The sequence below is a fragment of the Panulirus ornatus genome, chromosome 6 (assembly GCF_036320965.1).
Source record: "Panulirus ornatus isolate Po-2019 chromosome 6, ASM3632096v1, whole genome shotgun sequence".
NCBI classification, from domain to species: Eukaryota; Metazoa; Arthropoda; class Malacostraca; order Decapoda; family Palinuridae; genus Panulirus; species Panulirus ornatus.
In genome coordinates, this window is record NC_092229.1 from 22,025,361 (window position 1) to 22,036,306 (window position 10,946).

The following is a 10,946-nucleotide window of genomic DNA, read 5'->3' on the forward strand; positions in this document are numbered from 1 at the left end:
AGGAAGACAAACATACTGTTACTGCACACACACACAAACACACACGCATCCTCTTACATCCTCTGACACTTCCCTCTATATCTCATCATATCTTACCACGATGATGGTTAGGTTAGGTTGTATCATCACTTGCCACACATGACCAAACTTCACGGATAATGACGGTGTACCAGAAATATTAATGCAAAGACTGGTCATGATGGTCCATTCGGGAATTTCAATTGTGTTCATAATATGTAACATGAAAGATGACACTTTTCAAAAGGAACGCTACACAATACTAAATTTTGCAATTTAAATCAATGAAATGAAAAGCGAATTGATAAACGATGGACAGACTTATTACAAAGTATTCGATGAGACAACACATACTGCCTCAAAATCTATACATTCAAACTTAAGGATCAAAAATCAGAAAACATATCTCGTTAACATGATGGTGGACCCGAAAACACCGAAGAATATAAATGCATCTAAAGACATCATAAATTCATGTACAGACAAAAAAAAGGGGGCGGGAGGAGTTCAAAATATAAATACATCAAGTACTATATTTTTTCTGACTCTTGATAACGGAAGTATCAGAAACAGGCGCCAAGTCAGTCGCAAACGAACGACGGAAGCCAGCGGCGCCATAAACCGACAAGCGACATTTTCGTCCTGCCACCCAGGAAACCCGTCATAGCTCGCCATACAACACCAGGGAACGTTCTTTGTCATCCTATACGAATATAGTGTCTTACTCACTCCCTGATCCAGTTAATGTGAGCATCAGTTAAAGCAGCAGCCATCTCTTATGCCGGACACCACTCACACCATCCTTACCATCAACTATTTCTATTTCCTGGAATACAATTAAAAAATTTACTTAATACATTGTCATTCCTCTCTTTCCCCCATGTCTATATATTTATCCACTTATATGTGTATGTTTTTTCGTTTACGAATATATCATTTGTGCATTACGATAACAGTTTAAGCTTGTGTATACATGCCCCTTGATTACATACCCGCCGCAAATTAGTATCGTCACATGTTAAGAATAAAAATAAATAAAATAAATACTAGTTGGCGAATAGAAGAGGAATTCTGTGCCACAGGCGCCGACACCCTGGTAAGCTCTCCTTTATCACCTGACAATCATGATCTAATGACGTATAACAGTTAAATATGACTATAAAGGAAGTGTTATTACCCTAAGCATCCTACCTGCCTTGCCTGCACGACATATCCCCATTATGTAACCAGACAGACACTCTCGTTCTACCCTCACATTCCACGAGGATGTCTTTCAATACTGTATGAGACGTAAGTACTATGCGAAACCCTCGAACATCTCGAAAATCACCACCCACTACATGTTCCCAGCTGCCTGAAGAAGAAGAAGAAGAAGACGACGACAAGTGGCGTGTGGGCCCCTGTTCCCCCAGAAAGCCTTGGTTCACACATTGCCTCACAATGAGGCAGTCGTGTATGGTACGACTACATACCCCTTACTCCACTTGTGATATGCATATAGCCAACTGCCACACACCATAATCCTCTTCATCCATCACAACACTACATCAGTCTCCCGTAATACTCAACGCAAAACTATGGTACACCAGTCTCCATAGTTACACCCAACAGAAAACCGAAATACACGAAACATCACTAAACCATTCTTCTCTGTACCATCAACTATAACACTACAATACACCAGCCTCGACTACAACACCCACGACAACACAACAGTAATCTAGTCTCCCCTAAAACACCCACCACGACACTGCAATACTCCAGGCTCCCCAGTAACACCCACCACGACACTGCAACACTCCAGGCTCCCCAGTAACACCCACCACAACACCGCAGTACTCTAGTCTGCCTTCACTCACCACAGTACGTCACCAGAATACAGTGTACCTTGTAAGACCCGGCACATTACTACAACACAGAACCCCACTCTCCCAGCAACGTCCAGCACAACATTAAGCAATGCATCATCAAGATACGCAGGTATTATCATCATGCTTCTGGTACACTATTATCCTAGTGTTACATGCTTCTGGTACAGTCATCCTAGTGTTAAATGTTTCTGGTAGTGTTTCCCTAATATCATGTCCTTCTAGAGATGTGTTCCCCTCTGCCATGTGTTTTTGGTACAGTGTTATCCTTGTGCTACGTGCTTCTGGCACAACGTTACCCCCACACTGCTATAAGCTTCTGGGAAGATGTTATTCTGGTGTTGCTAAGTGTAACAGGCACAGTGGTATTCTGGTGTTGCTGTGTGCTTCTTAACCAGTGTTATCTTGGTGTTGTTATGTAATTCCCATACAGTGTTATCCTGGTACTGCTATGTGCTTCTGGTACAGTGTTATCTTGGTGTTGCTACGTAGTTCAGATACAGTGTTATCCTGGTGTTGCTACGTAATTCAGATACGGTGTTACCTTGGTGATACTATGTGCTTCTGTGTGGTGGAGCAGCGACCCACCTGCTGTCCCTAACACTTGAGAATCTAAGCAGCGACAGCGCTTGTGCACGCTATCCATACAATATCTTCAAGCATAAGTAATTTCTTCATGCACTGCAACCTAAACTTCACCAAATAAATCAATTCAGTAAAATACACATGTACAGTCACATGAAACTTGTAGCAGTGTGAAGTTATTCCTGTACGACTCCTGTGATATGTAAGATTATATTTATAACAATAATGGAAGTATGCAGTGCGAGGGTCAACGATGATTGCAGAGGACTTGGGTCACTGACGAATAAGCTCAGCTGGGTGGAAAATACAGGATAAATCAGCCGCCCTCCAGAGGCGTCGCACGACGGTATGACGAAGGGAAAGACGGCATGACCTTGGAGAAGAATGGCCTAGCCTTTGACCCGATCCTTGGGCGTCAAATCAAAAAGCTGGCCCTCAAACCATACCGTCGTGGCCAAGGGGTAGAGCGTCTTAAGATAGCCCAGGTACTACGTTCCCCGAGTCTAGACAACAGCAACGGTGGACAGTCAAACATTAACAGAAACCAATACGTAGTTCAACTTCAAGATACGACAAAACCGCAAGTGATATTATCATAATGGAAAATTACGACTGTAAAAATAAAACCTAAATAAGTCAACGAGTCTTTGATCACCAGTAAAACAGGAAGGCTCACAGATCACACTAGACAAATTAGAACTAACCATATCCCTATATTGACCAATATATACACACCAACAGGAGAGAACACTGCTCCTCTCCTTGGTAACAGCAGAAGCTTCCCTCACCAATATCACTATTTCGTGCATACTGTTGAACAGCCCACACGGAATACTAATTCTCTCTCTCTCTCTCTCTCTCTCTCTCTCTCTCTCTCTCTCTCTCTCTCTCTCTCTCTCTCTCTCTCTCTCTATTTCTTTACGTCAGACGTTCCAATCATGGACAAAAGTCCACATCAAGGCTGGGCCTTAATTGAATTACAGATAGGTTAATGAAGGGGAAAAAGAAGAGACAAAGGAAAGTATCTACGAATTGTGGAGGAAGTGAAAAACGTGTCTTTGCCAATGGGCCAGGTCACTATTATTGGGAAAGACACGAGAAGGTAAAGACCCAAAGCTTCGAAGTGTAGGGAATGAAGCACTTATCAGGACGACCCACCCTAGCTAGAGTAGCAAACGGCCACACAGCAATCATACGACGCAGCAGCTTGCCGAGTATTACGTGGTCTAGGTGGTGCTGGGAGGACACAGGCAGCCAGTTCTCGGGAGCAAAACCCAAAGTAATTCCAATGAAAGGCGGAAAATGAATCAACATTGCGGCGTAGGGCAAGCGGATCAAGTTTGGAAGTCGGCCTCGGACAGTTTATAAGTCAGACCGCTTTCGACTTCGTCAAGTGCGGATGCAGAGCTAGGACCACCCTAGATGTGACAGCAGTACTCCTTATAAGGTCGGTTCAATTCTTTGTATGAACGGGACAACCGGTCGGACGAAAAGAAATTTCGACATCTAAACTGGACTTCCGGTATCTTTACGAGAGGCAGACTGAGCTATTTCCGTACTGTGGGATAGAGTGGATGTTACAGCAATACCAAGTATGTTCATCGAGTCAAGTTGTAGAATTATATAACCGTCAATGGAGGCAGGAAAGATGAGAAATTTTCGATAGAGATCAGTAAAAACTAGGTCTTGGGGCCATTAAGCTGAACAGATATCAACTACCCTACTGAAATATCCGGTCTAAGTCTTATTTAGTAGGAAGTTGTAACGAGCAGAGATGCCGATCGAGAGAGGAGCAGAATTAAAGGATGTGGAGGAATGCAGTGCTGAGTCGTCAACATATGAGTGCATATGATTATGTGTAAAAGAAAATCGTTCACAAAAAGGAGAAACGGTGTAAGAGACTGGTCAGAACCTTGAGGGGACACCGCTGTTGGTGGAGAAAGGAGCGGAGGCTGATCCACCGACAGCCATGGAGACAGATCAGCCCAAATGGAAGCTAGATATGAGGAAGCAAAGCGAGGGAGGGAAGCCAAAAGAGGGGAGCTTAGGAATGAGGCACCGATGCCACACCCTGTTAAAAGCTTTGGATATGTCATGGGCAACTGCATATCTGGCACTTAAGCTGGCAAGTATCATAATTTTGCCAACAGTAAATAATACACATCTAAAACTTTCATAGTCCAATCCCTGAGGCCTTGTACCCGAACCTTCAATAAATAACGTATTCACTGCGCCACCTCTCGCGATGGCCAGGAGTTCACGACAAAATCGCCATATTCGAGACAAGAATGAAAATCAGGCATCTACTCACCAGACGGTGGAATGGACGAAAGACAAAATTTCTTAATGGTTCTCCGAGTAATGACGAAATACCCATAACCGTCTCTGTGTCGCTCATCCACCTCAGCAAGACGGTATGACCCACGTTACACTGGGCTAACTCAAGCGAGGACATGTCTAGCTCTGGTATCCGAGATCAGTCATTAGACAGTTACCAAACACCTGTACCGTAACAATCACCGGCGGCTTGACACAACATCTTCCATAAACGTCAACATGCACATGATAAAGACCAGCAGTTGATGGTAAGAAATAAAACCATCAGGGAACAGGTGCTCTGGAGGGTAGAAACGCCCTCACCAGCGGGCCTTGACCATGGAGGTAGGAAGAGGAGGGTGGGGGAGGATGGGCAAATGGTTGGAGGAGGGGGGGATTTACTACCCGCGTGCCTGACCCCCCCACCCCACCCCACTCCTCCCAGTACTGGCAGTGACTTAGGACATTCTTCACGTAAAGTAAATCAAGTTTATATAGAACAGGTCAACGAACAATGCCTGAGGTACGTGGGAGGAAGGAAGGAAGGAAGGAAGGAAGACTCCATCCCCAACCATATATGATGACAGAACACCACTGCCCTCCACACACGAGATGAATGACCACAGGAGCGTACACAGATGGCCAGCTTAAGTCGGAGCAGCTAGCCACCACCAGCAGCAGCAACGTTACCTACAATAATAGCCGGCGAGAGGCCTTGGTTGTCAAACACCACCGCCACTACCTACCACATCCCTCCCTCCCTTCCCTTACTCTCTCTCTCTCTCTCTCTCTCTCTCTCTCTCTCTCTCTCTCTCTCTCTCTCTCTCTCTCTCCGTCTCTCTCCCTTATTTCTCACCGCCTCCCAACTTGTACTCCGTCCATTTTACACTAACACTTCCCCCTCCTCTTCAGCACATTAATCTTAAAAGACTTTCCTGACCCGCCCATATACTCTCTTATAACAGCAGACACCCACACCATAGTCTACTGACATGTCTCGTCAACCTCACAGACAGGAAACCCTTTTTCTCTTACTTTTACCAACAATTACAAGTGCCCGCCATTCCTTTTCTCTTAGATGATCTCCAAGCTTGGTAGGAACGTACTTGGTACGCTCCACTTAAACTTTTTTTTCCTTGCATTTAAGCCTTCGTTTCAGTGGGTGAAAGTTCATAAATCTTGATAAATACAAAAATATGCGAGAGTCTACACGGATGTGCAAAAGGGACTCTATTACCAGTGCTTGTGAACTTTACATTTTTTCTACTTACGCATTCACAATTCCTTCAAAATAACACTATATCAAATGGCGGAGAAACCAGTCGTTAATGCAAAGGGAAACGTGATGGCATAACGAGAAGCACAATCCGTTCAGTGTTTAAAGAGTACCTGAAGTAGTGTGGGAACTGCTGTCATAGCTAACTGTCGATAACAACAGTTCCTGATGTTCTACACAGAGTTGGCTACTCTACGGCTCACGAAACCTGAGGTAACTCTACCCATGATTCCCCTATAATGGTGATTTTCTCGTGTTTCCTCTGGCACAAGATAATGGGAACCACTTCAAATTCAATATATCATTTGATATAAATCAAGAGAAACCAATTGTGAGGCTTAACGACTGAAATGAATAAACATACAATATAAAACTAAAAGAAAAAAATAATGCTAAATCAAAAGTAATGTGTGCACATATGGTCTAAAACACAGATGAATAAACGACATTACAGAGACATGAGGGTATGAAGCATGATCAAAAGTTGTATGCTTAACCATCCAGCCCTTAAGTATTCGTGACATCGAGCACCAACATGTTCGTAACGATAAACCAGTTGGTGATATGGCAATTCCTACATTTCTTCCTGATAAGAAAACCATATACCATATTGTGCAACACTATCAAGTAAGAGACAGACAGACAGACAGACAGAGAACTCCGCTCACGAATTCACTATTCCCACGGTTTATTTCAGGGTATACCATACTATGAGTTAAACATTTCATCAACACAATGCATCATCATCCTCAACCTACGACCAGTCTCCCCTTAACCTGAGGTGTTTCAGATTATGGTGCGTTGGGCTAATGATTCTGGGTAACATCAGCAATATATATATATATATATATATATATATATATATATATATATATATATATATATATATATATATATATATAACACTACAACCATTTGCTATGAAATGCTTGCTGTTACCCAAGACCTTTCTAAGGGCACCTGCAGCCTATGATCTAAGTTGATTTCTACAGTTGTCTCGCATCTTATTCAGCTCTCAACATCTTGAAGGCACTATAACTGGAACCACTATTACTGCACTAACCCAAGTCACCGGGTCTACATTCTGTTTCATAAAAGCTATGGTTATGTAGGAGAAAGAAGAAAACCAGACAAACGGAGAACTGTATCTGTAAACAGCATTCATCACGTGATGATTGCCTTCGTTAAGAGTGCAGTCAGCTCTATCATTAGGGACACCTATGGGTAACAAAGTTCCAGTTTCATTCAATATAGTTTCCGCAAAATCAGTGAACGTCATATAATCAGTAGTCATAATCAATACAAGGATCTTCTTATATTTCATTCTTAATCAAAGTAGTTCATGGAAACACTTTACATTATATATATATATATATATATATATATATATATATATATATATATATATATATATATATATATATATAAACTACTACTAAAACCATGAACATCCCACAAAACATCTGCCAATGATCTCATCTGAATTATAGATGCCTGGGCTCGGTAGCCAGCCTCTAAGGAGCGCACACGCCGTCATCCACTGTACAAATCACGTCATCAAACCTACATTAATCCGACCTATATGACTGGATCAAACCTGGAGTGTCCTTTGTACATGGAGTCGCCTACATTATCCGGGGTGAGCAGGTCCTGAGGTGGCTGTGGGCTGAGCAATCATAGAATTGTACGCGCGTCACTTGTCTTCCGTGTATGATCCAAGGCGTATCCATAATACGCCCTCCTCAGTCCCTGTGTTTTCAGTAGTTAAATGGCGAATATTGCTAGTTTTGAGTTACGGGTCAAAACTGTAATACATGTAATCTACTACAGTCATCTTCGTTCTGAAACTCACCTTCATGTTGTGTCAATACATGAAAGGAAAAGTAATGTTCACACCATAAATTACCAGTCTTCATAGCACACTATGTCATGGTCACGAGAGTTAATGTCTCCATCAAAGCAGTGGATCATTAAGATGATAAATATCCTCATCAAACCACCATGTCATCCAAATATTCAATATATAAAAAAAAAAAAACCCAGCGTTGTACGGGCGTATGATGGCCAGTGAAGCGGCGTGACGGAGCGGGTGAGCACGTCCGCCCACTCAGACAACCCACAGCACACTGAACCCTACACCAGCCAGTGCGAGTGCGGCCTCTCTGCTCCTACTCCTGCAGCCACACACCACCCTACTACCACCACCACCACCGCCGCCTCCACCCTTCATCACCATTACTTACCTAAACACCATTACTTACACACTTAGCTAACACTACCACCAACCAATTCCTAAGCCAGGTCTCGAGTTATCTTTTACCCAAGCCCATGATCGCAAGCAATATCCTTCGCTGCGGCATATCCAATACTCAACTTCAACTTAACTATTACTACACTGTTGAGTACTATCAGTGAAATACGTTTCCATAGTCACTGGAAAAAAAATTACACCGACCCGCCTTCACTCTTCTTTCCCCACAGGCTAGCTAACAAATACTGCATAAGTTACAGTTTGATAAGGAGGTTTAATTGCGTTAAGTTTTACTCTTCAGTATTGACATTCTGTAGTGGATTTCAACGCACAAAATCGATATTGTGACATCTAATAAGCAGCTTGTACATTCAGGGATGGAGAACTCCTCTACTGCTGACTCTACAAACAAGTCGTCACATTGTGTAAGGTGCCTCTGTTCTGTAAAGACTCGCCCTTGTTACGTACTAATACGACACCGAGCTCTCCTCACAACAGTAATATCAATGTTTCAACAGTTTAAACAGGAAACAAAATCTAAATTAATGAACAATAAATCTACGCAAACTTTCATTTTTCTTTTTTTTGTTGAAGGCTCCAGTCACGGACAGAAGTCCACATCAAGGCCGGACCTTAAGTGAAAAACAAACAAAAAAAAAAAAAATACACGCCATTCCACCGACTTCACACATGCGCAAATGATGCCCTTGGAGCCGAACTGGCACAAATTTGCACTCTCCCCGTTGAGGACTAACTTCAGCATTATACCACAGTAGCCTATGATACATCTACACAAATCACAAGTAAATCCCTTTTTTCACCAACGGGAGGGTGTGGTCGGTCAAACTGCAGATATCTTCAAAACCAGCATGAAAAATAAAAAGAAGCTTCATTTAGATAAAGTTAAATCAATGAATATCTGCTGAAAATCAAATCAAAGACGTTCGTATGAAAAAGACAGAAAACACAAAAGAAACTTACCTACGTCAAGAACTTCATCAATGTTAAATCATGCACACACTAATACCATCTTCATGAAAGAGAAGCCACGAAACCTAGTACTGCGAGAGACTGAACACTATGAAAGCCTGAGCAGCAGCACTATGGCCATCATAGGTAGACAAAGATATGCAATGTTCGCCAAAAACTGTACGGCACTGTCCGTGCCGTCTGATGGTAGGTTGAGCCTTGAGAAAAGAGATAACTTTTCTCTCCTGCCCCACTAATTCTTGGAACTCTTTCCTTATAGCTACTATCTATCCTTATTTAATAGCCCATAATAATATGTTCCTCTAGAACTCGTATACCATCTAGCGTCTTCTCACTCTTCAATCTCTCTAATATAATATTTCAATCAGTGCTTGGGTTGGGCGAGAGCCTACGTCTGCCGGAGCCATGACATAAAGGAAAACGAAGTGGCGAGTGATGTATTTCACAATTTATCATCCCACTCGTAGTGTCTTCAAATATTACACTTCTCAGCAGAAAAAAAAGAAAAGCCTATGACCCTAAGATGAACAAGGCGACAAATAGAGATATGACTAAATCTGAACAATATCACTAGGAAAGTTAATAAACTATTTTATCTTAAATGCTCCTCAAGCGTGAATGGGTTTAACATCCACGTGGGACTGGGGAAAATGGTTAATAATGCAAATTATTTTTTTTAAGTAACGGGATACCATGAAAGTAATATTTCTTCCCATAGAACGATACATTTCTTTTTTGTAAACTTAAGCCTGACTTTATTTTCTTACGCAACAATGAACTGCACTTGACATTCAAAGCTATAACGACGTACGAGGACACATTTCATTTTTCTTACAACTCGAAAAAGCAATGTATTAAATTATGCAGAAATATATAGAAATACTCAGGTAAAATGTGACTACAGTATATAAATAACATTTTAGTACGTGTCTTTCTAGTGATCACAACAATTCCTGGCCCCAAACACTACAATGAACACTTGGAGACCAGGGCTACGTTGGGGCGACAAGAATTTCTGTAACTCGATCCATAGTAAAATGTATAATACGATTGTGGTCCAGTTTCTGACGCTTTTGTTCATTCTGTATCCTCTCTTTCGAGCCACCGCCCACATGATGAGTAGGAGTTCAACCGCAAAACTCGCTATACTTTATTCTGCAGCAGAGATCAAAATCGCACGTACGAACGTGCTAAACTCCGATGACGTACTGGACTGACGCACTATCTCGCCATGCTTCACCATAACCCAACATGACAGTAACTGAAGTTCAGGATGTGCATTGGTCAGCACACGAGGAGGGCACGGACTAGGGCAAAACTATATGCTCTCAACATGTGATGGGTGGAGGCATGACAATACCACTTTAGAATGTAGTCAGTCGAATTTTATATCACCACACTTCCTGGACAATCACTACACGAGTTAAACCTAATACAATATCACACCAAACTTTATTACAAAGAAAGGGAAATCCATACATTCTTTACAGACCTGTGAGCGTTTTTTTTTGGGGGGGCGTGTGTGTGTGTGTTTACCTATGTGTATCAAATTTGAATTGCACGGAGGGAGAGTTTTATATCCGTAGGGCTCTATTTCTTGAACATTCTTTATCATCATAAAAACTCTTTCATTTATGTATGT

General features: G+C 42.1%; 1 protein-coding gene across 12 annotated transcripts in view; it reads right to left on the reverse strand.

Annotated features, from left to right (window-relative positions):
- by (focal adhesion protein tensin) overlaps positions 1–8,248 on the reverse strand; it is a 1,595,780-nt gene extending 1,587,532 nt beyond the window's left edge. For all 12 annotated transcript variants that reach the window (XM_071662733.1, XM_071662731.1, XM_071662715.1 and 9 more), the window contains exon 1: positions 8,115–8,248. The gene's annotated coding sequence lies outside the window, so the exon portion shown is untranslated. The remainder of the gene's footprint in view (positions 1–8,114) is intronic.
- Between the last annotated feature and the right edge of the window lie 2,698 nt (positions 8,249–10,946).